The following is a 14,506-nucleotide window of genomic DNA, read 5'->3' as shown; positions in this document are numbered from 1 at the left end:
TCCAGATTTGTAAGGAAGGAGTTAAACTGTCACTGTTTGCAGATGACATGATATTGTACATAAAAAAACCTAAAGACTCCACTCCGAAACTACTAGAACTAATACCTGAATTCAGCAAAGTTGCAGGATACAAAATTAATACACAGAAATCTGTTGTATTCCTATACACTAATGATGAACTAGCAGAGATCAGGAAAACAATTCCATTCACAATTGCATCAAAAAGAATAAAATACCTAGAAATAAACCTAGCCAAGGAGGTGAAAGACCTATACCCAAAAAACTAAAAGACACTCTTGAGAGAAATTAAGGAGAACACTAGCAAATGGAAATACATTCCGTGCTCTTGGGTAGGAAGAATTAATATTGTCAAATTGGCTATCCTGCCTAAAGCAGTCTACAGATTCAATGCAATCCCTATCAAAATACCAACAGTATTCTTCAATGAACTAGAGTAAACAGTTCTAAAATTCATATGGAACCACAAAAGACCCCGAATAGCCAAAGCAATCCTGAGAAGGAAGAATAAAGCTGGGGGAGATTATGCTTCCAACTTCAAGCTCTACTACAAAGCCACAGTAATCAAGACAATTTGGCACAGGCACAAGAACAGACTAATAGATCAATGGAATAGAATAGAGAGCCCAGATATAAACCCACACATATATGGCCAATTAATATATGACAAAGGAGCCGTGGACATACAATGGGGAAATGACAGCCTCTTTAACAGCTGGTGTTGGCAAAATTGGACAGCTACATGTAAGAGAATGAAACTGGATTACTGTCTAACACCATACACAAAAGTAAACTCAAAACTGACCAAAGACCTGAATGTAAGTCATGGAACCATAAAACTCTTAGAATAAAACATAGGCAAAACTCTCTTGAATATAAACATGAGCAACATTTCATGAACATATCTCCTTAAGCAAGGGAGACAAAAGCAAAAATGAACAGGTGGGACTATATCAAGCTGAAAAGCTTCTGTACAGCAAAGGACACCATCAATAGAACAAAAAAGGCATCCTACAGTATGGGAGAATATATTCATACATGACATATCCCATAAGTGGTTGACATTCAAAATACATAAAGACCTCATATGCCTCAACACCCAAAAAGCAAATACCCTGGTTAAAAAAATGGGCCGAGGATCTGAACAGACACTTCTCCAAGGAAAATATTCAGATGGTCAACAAGCACATGAAAAGATGCTCCACATCACTAATCATCAGAGAAATTCAAGTTAAAACCACAATGAGATATCACCTCACACCAGTTAGGGTGGCCAACATTCAAAAGACAAGCAACAACAAATGCCGGTGAGGAAGCAGAGAAAGGGGAACCCTCCTACACCGCTGGTGGGAATGTAAATTAGTTCAGCCATTGTGGAAAGCAGCATGGAGGTTCCTCAAAAAACTAAAAATAGAAATGCCATTTGACCCAGGAATTCCGCTCCTAGGAATTCACCCTAAGAAAACAGGATCACAGATTCAAAAAGATATGCACCAGTAATTGCAGCACTATTTACAATAAGGCAAGAAATGGAAGCAACCTAAGTGTCCATCAGATAAATGGATAAAGAAAAGATGGTGCATACACACAATGGAATATTATTCAGTCATAAGAAGAAAACAAATCCTACCATTTGCAACAACATGGATGGAGCTAGAGGGTATTATGCTCAGTGAAATAAGCCAGGCAGAGAAAGACAAGTACCAAATGATTTCCCTCATTTATGGAGCATAAGAAGAAAGCAAAAACGGAAGGAACAAAACAGCAGCAGACTCACAGAACTCAAGAATGGACTAACGGTTACCAAAGGGAAAGGGACTGGGGTAGGTGGGTGGGAAGGGAGGGAGAAGCGAATTAATGGGTATTATGATTAGCACACATAATATAGCTGAGGCACGGTGAAGGAAGTATACCACAGAGGAGACAAGTAGTGATTCTAGCATCTTGCTATGCTGATGGAGGGTGATTGTAATGGGGTATGTGGTGGGGACATGATAATTGGGGGGAATGTGGTAATCACAATGTTCATGTGAAACCTGAGCATATCAATGATACTTTAATAAAAAATAGTAGGATTTCTATTTTTTTCATTCTTATTGAAGTATCACTGATACACAATCTTATATTGTTTTCAAATACACAACAGTGGTTCAACAGTTACCCATATTATTAAATCCTCACTCCCAGTAGTACAGTTCCTGTCAACATAGAAGATGTTCCAGAATCATTGCGTATATTCTCCCTGCTGTACTTCCATCCCTGTGACCAACTTATATTATGATTGAGAATTTCTGTGCCCTTTTATCTTGCTCACTTTTCCCACCTACCCGTTGCAACCCTTCCCCCATGGTAACCACCAGTCACTTCTCAGTGTCTATGTGTTTATGGCTGTTCTGTTCATTCTATTTTGCTTTGTTTTTATATTCTACAAATTAGTGAAGTCATATGGTATGTATTTGTCTTTCCCTGTCTGGTGTACTTCACTGAGCATAATGCCCTCTATATCCATTCATGCTGCAAATGGTAGGATTTCTGTTTTTTTTTAGTGTCTGAATAATACTCCATTGTGTACAGGTACCACATCTTTATCCATTCATCTGTTGATACTCAGTTTGGGTGCCTCCATATCTTAGCTATTGTAAATAATGGGGCAGTAAACAGGTGCATATATCTTTTCAAATCAGGGATATTGTTTTCTTCAGGTAAATTTCTAGAAGTGCAGTTACTGGGTCATGTGGTATTTCTAGTTTTAGTGTTTTGAGGAACCTATATAGCTTTCCATAGTGGCTCTACCAATTGACATTCCCACCAACAGTGTAGGAAGGTCCCCTTTTCTCCACATCTTCACCAACACTTCTTATATCTTGTCTTTTGGATAGTGGCCATTCTAACTGGTGTGAGGTGATAACTGCATTGTGGTTTTGATTTGCATTTCTTTGATAATTAGCAAATGTGGAGCAACTTTTCATGTGCCTGTTGGCCATCTGTATTTCTTTGGAGAAATGTTCAGATCCTCTGCCCATTTTTTAATCATGTTATTTGTTTTTTTTCTGGTGTTGAGGCATGTGAGTTCTTCATATATTTTGGATGTTGACCCCTTATCACATGAATCGTTTGCAAATACATTCTCCCATACTGTAGGATGCCTTTTTTTCTGCTATGGTGTCCTTTGCTGTACAGAAGCTTTCTTATTTGATGTAGTCCCACTTGTTCATTTTTTATTTTGTTTTCCTTGCCTGAGGAGATTTGTCTAGAAAAATAATTGCCTATATTTACATTCAAGAGATTTTTGCCTATGTTTTCTTCTAAGAGTTTTATGGTTTCATGTCTTTATTTAGGTCTTCGAGGATCACTAATTTTTGTAATAGAAAAACAATTTTTTGTGCTTGCAAAGAAAAGAGGGATGCTTCTTTAGTTGTATCAGAATGTTTCTCTTTAATGATCAACTTTTAGACTACTCTCAATAGTTATTTTCCTAAACAGTGATCAGTTTTTTTTCTGACCAGAAGAGGGTGCACCTGAAAACAGTCAAGGATATTGTACATTAATATTAATGTAATATTAATACATTTTTTTAATGGGGAGAGAGAGAAGAGACGTATCCTGAATTATAGGCCTTGCCATAAAAGGTACTTACTTAGTTCAGCATCTAAGCTCAGAACTCAGGAACCATACCCATAGATATTTCATTCTAGAAAGAGAACACAATCAAAATAAAATTAGGTGTGTTAAGAAGTTCAGTCATTTGACAATTTTAAGTTATCTTAGCAATTCAGTTAAATATTTTAGTTTAACTTGAGTTCTTGGTGTTACTGACATGTATGAAATACCATGTGGCTTATTACATGAATAGGTGTCGATAGAACCTTGTGGACTGCAAGGCCAAAGCATGCCCCGCAATACAGGGTTTGGGGAAAAGAGATGTTTCAGTTCTGGGCCCAGTCTTCACCTATGTTTCTTCTCTTCATTCCACTCTTCCCATCTTATTGATGCATTGAATATTCAGCTAGCACTTAAACTTGGCGAGCAAAGAGGCATTTTCTCAAGCAGAGACATTTACTCTTACAGAAATGTGTTGGTTAACTGTGGGGATATAAGTTAATAACCTGTATTCAAGATATTAGTCTGGAAACAGGATTGGAGCAAGTACACTGAGGTACATGAGATTTGAGGCTCCTGGCTGAGCATTGTATTCTTTATCCAGTTACCGAGGAACCAAAGAGAGGAGGGGATTGTGAGTTGGTGGGCTGTGGTTGGGGCCTGGAGTAGTTTAGTGTATTCTTCTGTGGAAGGGATAAATGCTCGGTCTCCTGGGAAGTGGCAGGCTTGGCCCTGGCCTTGAATTGACCAGAGGGAACAGGTAATAACCACAGCTTTCCTAGGTGGGGCTCTGTTTTAAGGCAGTGTTGGTTGCACCCTATTTATTAGGGGAGGAGTGACGTGAGTAGAAGTGGTACGTATTCCCCAAGTGTGCACAGATTCCCCAAGTCACCTTTGCTCCTCAGTGTTTGTTTACCCGAGTTAGAGCCTTTACATCGCTTTGCAAACCTTCAGCTGGAGAATGGGATAAGGAATTGAAATTTAAGCAGTTAGTTTTGTTTGTTCTGGTTAAGGAGGAATGAAAGAAAAGTTGGAAAATTACTGGATTCCTGTCAAAGGAGAAATGCTACAGGTCATCATTCCTGTCATTATTCTTCTTCCTTGTTTTCCTTTTCCTATAACCAATGTTGCAGTGTTAATGGTGGGTTTCTGACAAATGCTGTCACATCTGTAGTTAGGGAGGTAAGAAAAATATTTGTTCCTGGTTCACAAATAAATATCCAAGCACTGATGCCCAATAAAAAAGATACAACTATTTCTTTAATTTTTACATTTCCCCTAGTACTTAAGGATGAGCCATTTAAACTATTTTGAAATCTTTTAGATGAGGAGATCAGCAAACTCCAGCCTGTGGGCCAAATCGACCAGCAGCCTATTATTGTACATAAAGTTTTGTTGGGACATAGCCACACCCACTTTTTTACATATTGTCTCTGCCTGCTTTTGTGCTGCAGTGACAGAGTTAAGTCAATGTGACAGACCATATGGCCCACAAAACTTAAAATATTTGTTACCTGGCCTTTATTAGAATGTTTGCCAACCTCTAAAACTGAGATGACTCCCAACAGCATTTCATACATGGGATTTTTTCCCCTGGTTCTTCCTTTTATTCTTAGAGATGATACCTCTGTCATGAATTTACATGCTAAGAAATCCATTAAGCTCTCTCTCGGCAGTGGTAGAAGGCACGTGGATGCCTGGGCAGAGCCCCATCAGAAACAAGCCCCGGGGCTTTGACAGCACAGGGACGGGGGAGGCCTGCGTTCTCCTTCCCCCTTTCTGCATTCTGTGACAGTGGGCTAGCCCCTTGCTCCTCTGGTGCATGGTCTCTCCTTCCTTTATCAGTGAGGGATGTGCTCGCTGAGTCAGTCACAGGACACTGGAACTTGGCTCCTCGCTAGGGAAACGGTGGAGCCATTCTTTGGTCAGGGGTGGTCATGAGCTGGACCAGGGCTGGACACTTCCCTCAGGCCAGCACCCTCAGAGTGGCTTGGGACTTGGAATGGGCCATGGTAATTAGATCCATCAACCCAGTTCCCTGGAAAATTTGAACTCAAGGCCACAGGAAGTGGAACGGAGTATGCACAGACAATAGAGAGGGCATGAGAACAACAGAGCAAGGGGCTACCTTCTATTGTGAGAGCTTTGCATTTTTAGCCCTTTTCTAGACCTTTTACCAGTACTTTCTTTTCTTTATTGTTGTATTGAGGTATCGTTGATATACAATGGTACATTGGTTTCAAATATATAACACAGTGGTTCAACAGTTACCCATATTATTAAATCCTCACCCCCTCTAGTGTGGTTACTATCTGTCAATGTAGAAAGATGTTACAGAATCACTGACTGTATTCTCTGGCTGTACTGCCATCCCTGTGACCAACTTATATTGTGATTGCCAATTATTGTGCCCCTTTATCCCCCTCACCCTCCCCACCCTAACACTTCTCAGTGTCTACTGCCAACACTGTTTTTTCTTAACTGTGGAAAGCTTGACTGTTTTTGACAGTCTTTTATAGATGATCTTTAAGTTCCCTTTCAATACAAAAATGTCTTATGGTTCTGTGACTGAGAGGGGCTCACCATAAATGCCAGGCATGGTGACCTCTGCCAAGAATATGTGCTCTCCTGCAGCCACACTGTCCTGTGGATGAAGCATGACAAGTGTGCTGCTGCCTCATGGCCCTTTGCATTGTCTGTCCCTTTTGCTGGCAAGTCCATTCACTCCTTGCACCCTCTTTGAGACTTTGCTCAAATGCACCTTCCGAGAGAGGCCTCAGGGGAGTCAGGGACTATCCTGTCTGAAATAGTAACTCCACCTCATCACTTTGTTTCCCAGACCTGCTCCCATGCCTGCTCTCTCTCTCCATTTGTATTTACCATGCTTTAACTTCCTGTAGATTTTATTCAGCTTGTCTCTCTCCTACTGAGCTCTGTGCAGACAAGCACTTTGGGTTGTCTTACTGCTGTACCCTCAGTGCCTAGCGCAAGGCCTGGCATGAAATAGGCAATCACAAATCTTTGTTGAATCAATCAATAAAAGAGATAAAGTAAGGAAAGTGTCATTTGCAATGCAGCCACTTTGGACAGCGTTTTTACTCACACTTGCTGACTCCCTGATTACTGTTTTCTCACACTGGTTGAGAGTTTGACTTTGGAGGAAAAACTAACCAGAATCCCAAATAGAAAAGCCTTATTCTAGAGTAGGGGGCTGCCAAAGTACTCTGTATTTACTGGTCCTATATTGCTTATAGCTGAAAACATGGTATATTTATTAACTAATGATTCCTATAAAGAGGGAGGTGACATGCATGTAAGATATTTCTATGCCATTGAATGAGAAGAGACAGAAAGCACAAGCAAATGTCAGTGTATCTATAGTGTTTTATTTTTAAGCTGTGTGATCAGTACATGAGGGTGTGGTAAATTATTCTTTATACTTTTTGTGTGCTTGAGATATTTAGTAAGAATAAAAGGAATAGATGAACTGAAATGCAAACATTTTCTGTACTGTATATAACCGACTTCCCAAACTTTGCATTGAGTGTGACTTCAATATGTTGATAAAATTAGTGGTAGAAATGGAACTAGAAGTCAGGGTTAAACCCTTATCTTGCTGGATGTAACAAATACTTAAAATCTGTTAAATAGATAATAGCTACAAATTTTATCTTCTTCCTATAAGCTAGAAACTATCTCCCTTCATCTTTCACTTGGCCTAACCCTTCCCCTGGTAATGAGAAGTGTGTCTCCTACCTATGACTCTCCCATCTGCTCTTTAGATGGAGCAAGGTGCTTTAATCTTCACAGAGAGACTGAAGATTTTGTTGGCAACCCACTTATCTGGTTTCCTTAGCAACCAGAACACAGTATTTAAAGTGACAGCATGCCTTGCTCGTGGTACCCCTGGGCTTCTCAGGGCTGCTTTACCTCTCCAAAGACTCTTCTTCACCTGGTTATTCACAGTAGCAAACCTCCAAAAGGATAATTACCTGGAATGTAATCATAGCAAAAGCTCTGGACCTATATCCATAGCCTCACCTCACCCTTGCCAGGTACAGTGGCCCTTATCTCCAATCCCTGAAAATATTAAGCAATCTCTTTTAATTCAGAAATATAAGAAAAAATGTCCATGTCTTTGTAACTTCCTCAGCAATTTAGGTATGCTGCCACCAGTTTCCATGAAATCCGAGCAGAAATCAAGATAATGAAGCTGCCAGACATTTAGGAAAAGCACAAAGGAAAAAAGAAAAGAGGTGTTCAAGGAAATTGCTATGAAAGAACCACAGCCATGCCCTCATGATTGTCCACTTTGTCCTTTCTTCGGGGAATGGCTCCACGCCCGTTCTATCTCCAGCCCCACCAGGAATATAGTCTCTGATGGTAGATAGTTAACTGATCCTGAAACCATTGGTTGGTCTGGGAATCTTGAAACAGTTAATCCAGGATGGACCAATGGGTCTTTACCTTGGGATTTTGTATTTGGGTCTGAGAAAGACTGGCTTAGTTGTTTTCAGTTTTCAGGATCTTGAGACAGCAATCTCCAACACCACTGGTGGCCATGAGAAAGCGAAGTCTGGCTCAGTGTCGAGCAGGTTTCCTCTCTGTCGGATGTTTTGGAACCTACAGTGTCCTAATGCATTTTGATTTTCCACAAGGAAAAAGATTGATTATATGTCAGGTAGCATTTCTTCAAAGTATTAGATCATGGAACCTGGAGTTCTCCAGATTTCCTTGCCACGGAGTACTTTCTCTGTGCAAAAACTATGAATACTGGGGGAGCTAGTTTTTCATGTAATGTGCATCAAAACGTGTTGCTTGGACTATGAAGTTCTCAGGAGGGTGGGACCCACAAGGATGCCTTGATTGCTCTAACTTGAGGTTCTCAACCAGGGCTGATTTTCTCCCTGGTTTTCTCCCCAACATTTGACAATATCTGGAAACACTTTTGTGCATATAGTGGGTAGAGACCAGAGATAATGCTCAGCATCTTATGATGCACAGGACAGAACCTCCATCCTACCCCACAGCAAAAGAATTATGTGACCCAAAATGTCTATAGTGCAGATGTTGAGAAACTACATTAACTCAATGTCAGAAAGGTGGATTTGTCGTGTATGGGTTCAGAGTCCCACGTTTGTGGGCAGTGCTCACATGGTGCAGCTAAATGCTCTTGATCTCTCTTTCTGGCACATGTTTAGACATTAATGTTGCAGAGTAGGCTTAGCTGGACACGTCCAGATCTTCTGGATAAAACAGGCCTTCCCTCCCTTCCCCTCACCCCCACACTTCCTGGGGAAGAGAATGAGGAGGGTTCATCCGGAGCTTCTGATCACATGCCAGTGCTTCTTCCCACGTCCCATTTATTTTCTCCCATCACATGAGGAGGCATGTGAAGGGCAAAAGGGCAGGGAGGCACCTCTGGCAAGGGCTGCTGAGCAAATGCTCCACGAAAAGCACGAGTCAAGTGCTAACGGAAGGTCTGGGCAACGAGCTGGCTGGGCCCTGGCCACCCAACTGACTCAAGCAAGACTGGTGAGGACTGCATTTTACACACCATCACGAAGTGGAATACAGCTGACGTCCTAGTGAGCGTCAGAGCCTCTGTGTGTTCCTTCTGCCAGAAAGGCTGCCCCCAACCACGGCCACTGGGAGGATCACTGGACAGGGCCATGGAAATGCCTGAGCATCATCTGTATTCCTAGAGAGGAGAAGGAGCACAAAGCCCCTGCCTACAAGGGATTCACTGGTTCACATCCTGGTTTGCCCAGGAGTGAGGGTTCTCCAGGTATGAGACTTAATTTTAAAACCAAGACAGTTCTGGGAAATCTGGTAAGAGTTGGTCACCCTCCTGTTCAAAGACATAGGGAGACTTCCTAAGTCACATAATAAGGACCCTTTATTATATTTTAATTGAATTAATCAATTATTGCTGAGTATGTGCCTAAGATTGAGTTAGGTGCCACAGCAGAGGGGAGAGAAATACAGGCAGTTCTGACTCACACGTGAGTGTGTGCTGAGACTGTATAACCGTTGGCTTGGAACTCAGAACATTTTCCAAAAGAACCATATTAAAGTGCTGACTATACTCCCAAGCTCAATCCCAGAAGCCCTGAAACATGTTCGTACTGGAGCTGGATGATAGAAACCCCTCACTACTACAGGAAACAAGGCCGTTGCAAGTACAGTGCTTCAACTACACGGGTTCAAACTGGAGTGGTGGTTTCCCCTTGTTTCTAGCAGCAAGTCTGTATAACTCAAGGTGATAGGTGTAGAGTTACAACTTCTTGCCCCTCCTACTAACACGCACAAACAAATATATGTGCATGTGTGCGACACACACACACACACACACACACACACACACACACACACACACATGGTCTATTTCTTAACCAAACTCCCACCCTAGTTAAATATCGAGGCTTACAGGTGTGATGTCAAGCCAGCGGCACTCTCTCCTGCTGAGGTTCACATCTCAGGATAGACACTCTTATTGGTGGTCTTCAGATGCTGATCACTGGGACAAGGAAACACAGCAGACTCCCTACTCTCAAACACGGACCCAGGGCTAGCAGCATACGAGCAGGGTGACGTGAGCTAGGCCCAAGGCACCGTTCCCAGGACATAGGATCTTTGGTATGGAAAGAACTGAAGAGATGATTAATTTCAATCCCTGCATTTACAGATGAGGGAACTGAGGCTCAGGGAAATGAAACGAACTGCCCAAGGTCACTGAGACTGTTGAAGGCGTATTAGAAGAAGCCAGATTTCTCAGTCCCCAGGTGCTTGCCTCTCCATCCTTGCCTCAGAAACTAGAAAATCCACTGGGATTCTCTCCCACTCCAGTTTTACTTTTGAAAATAGGTTCTCTAAGAAGAGCTTTGTTTTCTGACCGAAATAGCTGTGCTTCCTGAGTTGGGGCCACAGAACTCCTGAGGCAGAGACTGCCAAACTTTGCCATCCTGTGGCAGCAGAGACGCGGCAGCTTCTAGCACCCAGCATCCTCTAATGGAGCAGAAAACAGCAACAGGGCAGTACTACCAGCCACCAGCAGCCTTGGCCACCCTCGTCGTGTTTGCCTGTTGGAGAATGGCTGCCGTGCTCCTGGCCAGCTTATCTCTGTAAACGTTCTTAAGCCCCAGGGGCAGTAAGACCAGTTCTTGTACGTGTGTGATGGTGGTGGAAGGGGGAATGTGAGCACTTTGCTGAAAGATTTCCTCTGGTGCTTCACACTGCTCTGGCCATGAATGTCTGCTGAGTATTCAAACCTTTTTTCAAACTGGAAATGCCAATGATCTCCCTCAAGGCCAGGCTGCTTTTCACTAGGTCCTCACACTTCGAGAGTGGGTGGATGTGCTCTGGATATGCAACTAGGGTATAGCAATGTATTGCACATGCAGGGCTGTTTTCACCTTGCAAAATGCTTTTGTGTAGATGATCTCATTTGACCCCGTGAGGGAAGTAGAGCACCAATTCCTCTACCTATTTGGTGGATGAGGAAACTGAAAATAAATGTGATTATTCTTCCAACTGAGTCAGTGGTAGAGATGAGATTAGACCCTGGGTCTTCTGGATCCAATATCTTTGCCACCCAAAATATAGCAGTCTTTTAAAAAACCTAATTGTTTTTAAATAGATAATCCCAACCCATTGTTCAAAATTCAAAAGGTACAAAAAAGTGTACAGTGAAAAGTAAGTCTCCTCCCTGCTTATCAGCTCTCCCCACCAAAGCGACTCCCTAGGGATACAGCCTTCCAGAGCTAATCTGTGCACATACCAGCAATATGTATAAGTGAATATATGTAGGTGAATATATATATATATGTGCATGTATGCATGTGTGTGAACATAAATGAGAGATCAGCTTTATTCACTTACACATGTGTATTTTCCACTCTGCATGTGGAGCTACCTTCCATCAGCAGCAATAGTGCTCATCTGGTCGGGGGAGGGCAGTGTATCTTAACAGTTATGCACATGCCACGTGGAGTCAGAAAGCTCTAGGGCAGAATAGACACTGATCACATGCACGGTGTGTGACTTTTCTGAGCATCAGTTTTCTCCTCTGACAAGTGGACATAATGACTCCTAATGACATAAATGAATTAGTATCTGTAACATGTTTAGCACATAGTATGTGTGTTCAATAAATGGTGGCTATATCCTGTCTGCCTGCTATGTGCCAGACAATGTGCTAGGTATAAATGTAAAGAGAGAAGTAAAACAACACATTGGCCCTTAAAATGCTTATGATTTAAAATAGGAAGAGGAAATAGGAAATCTAAGCAAACAAATTACAGTACAGCAGAATGGGTGGGTAGCACTTAATGTAGAGGATAAGAGCATAGACTTTGGATTCATGTTGGGGTTCACATCCCATCTTGGACAAGTTACCTATTTGTCCTGAAAGTTTGAGGATTGAGATGATGCACAGGCCATGAAACAGTGCCTGATGTGATAGACATTCAATTAAGAGTGATTTTAGTAATTATCATATTGAATTCTCTACACGAACAAATGCCACCACAGGAACGTGAACCAGGTGCCATGGGAGCGCATGGGGAGGGTGAGTCCCTGAGCCAGGATGACTGTGTGCTGAGCCCCGTCGGTGACATTTCTTCTGAGTCCTCTCACTTCATGCTCCTTGCTTCCCTGTGAGCCTGGCAGCGCTCACTTTTCATAGAAAGAAATCAAGGCTCAGAGAACTTCTGCCGAGGTGGAGGCAGAAATGGCAGCTTTCTCCTCATATCAGCTGGCTCCCCAGAAAAGACAGTCACTCAGACCAGGACGTCAGGGACCCGGCGTGCTTCCTGGGCAGCACCCACCCTTGGCTCTTCAGCCTGTCCTGAGCCCTGCTGTGTCGGAGCCGCCGGGCCGGGCCCAGGTGAGAGCAGGAACCCAGTGTCAGCTCTGGCCCCGTCAGAGCTCCCATTCCTGTGGGGGTCAGACCCCCAGGCCTCAGCGCGCACCTGCGGAGCCACTCACAGTCATGACAGGGAGAAGAAGGGGATGTGCCAGACCCAGGACTGACCTGGCTCAGGAGGATGTGGGGCTCCATCTCCACCTGCCCTTGCCTCCCCAACATGTAAATCTTGGGGGAAGAGTGGAGGGAAAAGAGGGAGAGACGAGGAGCAGAAGAGAAAGTAATGGGGCACATCACTGAAGGAAGGGAAGGACAGCCCCTTCTCAGCCTGGGAATCATCGGGTGGCCCCCTCGTGCCCTCCCATCGCCACCACTGTGATGAGCGTGGACTGGGAGCAGCACCTTGCACACCGAGGCACCTGGTGTGGGTGCTGAGATGACAAAATGCCAGAGAATGTAGCTTGTGCTGCTGTCATCATCACTCCTGATGTCACACTTAATGTCCTTTATATGGCACTTTCTAGCTCATCCAGCACTTTTACAGCCACCACTTCATTTTATTTCATTGTAGATGACAACACTGATGTGCAACTGGGCTGTGTGAGTGTGGGGAGGTTGGGTATTGCTCTTCCGTGATGCTACTCCTCACTCTACCTTCTGAGGTAGATAGACTAGGAGGTATTATTAGCCCATTTTACAGATAAGGAAACTGAGGCTGTGAGTGTTTAAGTGACTCACCCAAGGTCCCAGAGCTCATATGCGGCTGAGCCAGGAGACTGTTCTATAAGGTTCTTGCACTAACATGTTGTGAAACCACAATCTGATCCCTTGTCAGACCCCGTACGGGTCCCACCTCAGACTAAAGAATCTCTTAGCTCTACGTTCTTTACCAGGTAGAACTAGCCTGTCTCCCACAGCTCCCAGGCCTGAGGGAATAGGTTCTCATTGGCAAATCTGGAATTTTCTCTTTTCCTATGTCTTAGGGACACTCCCCCAACCCCACCTTTGGCTCCTGTTAAGGGCTGAGTTGTGTTCCCCCCAAATTCATCTATTGAAGCCCTAACCCTCAATGTGACTGTCTTTGGAGATGGGACCTTTAAGGAGGTAATAGAGGTTTACCAAGGACATAAGGGTGGGGCCCTACCTGACAGCACTGGTGGTGTCCTTACAAGAAGAAGAAGAGACATGAGCGCACTACACACATGCAGAAAGGAAAGGCCAAGGGGGACTCGGCGAGAAGGCAGCCATGTGCAAGCTGGGACACTGGCGCTACAAGAAGCTGACCCTGCCTTGATCTTGCACTTACAGCCTCCAAAACTAGGAGAAACAAACAGTCTGATGGGCAAGCCGTCCAGTCCGTGGTGTTTTGTTACGGCAGCCCTAGGAGACTAACACAGCTCCCAGGGCAACACTCTCTGCCCTCCACCTCCACCTGAAGGCGTGGAGTCCAGGAGATTAACCCACAAGTGTCTCTAGAACTCTCCCCATTACTGCTTACACTTTTTTGTCTCTTCTTTCGCACCTTCTCAGCTCAAATCCTTTGCCTTTAGGTCAGCTTGACTAATTTAGCCGCTCTCTGTTACTCCATTTCTCATCAGCTTCTCTCTGGCCCACCAGATATGATCATAATGACGAAAGGGCTCTTTTCTTCTTGGATTCTCACACCGCTGCCCAGGGGCATTCTGGTGCTGGTGGAGCCAGGTGTACAGGAGTAGAGACATCTGGTTTGGAGTCACAGCTCTGCCCTCTTCTAGGAGGGAGCCATGATCAGGTCACAGGACCATCGTGGGAGAGGACAGGGGTTAGGGTACACAGAAGAGACCCGCCAACTGTAACGTGCCATCACACGAGCAGTGCTCTAGTGAGGTGCTGAGGGGAGCTGCACACTGACTCAGACCATCACTGAGGAGCATTATGAAAAGCAACCCTGTGAAACTCAACTCTGCTCTTAAAGAACATCACTCATGTTCACAAAGGTGCAGTGTTTATTTTCACAAATGCTTTCAGAAGAAATTTCTAAAG

The sequence above is a fragment of the Manis pentadactyla genome, chromosome 11 (assembly GCF_030020395.1).
Source record: "Manis pentadactyla isolate mManPen7 chromosome 11, mManPen7.hap1, whole genome shotgun sequence".
Lineage (NCBI taxonomy): Eukaryota > Metazoa > Chordata > Mammalia > Pholidota > Manidae > Manis > Manis pentadactyla.
Note: the sequence above shows the minus strand (reverse complement) of the source record.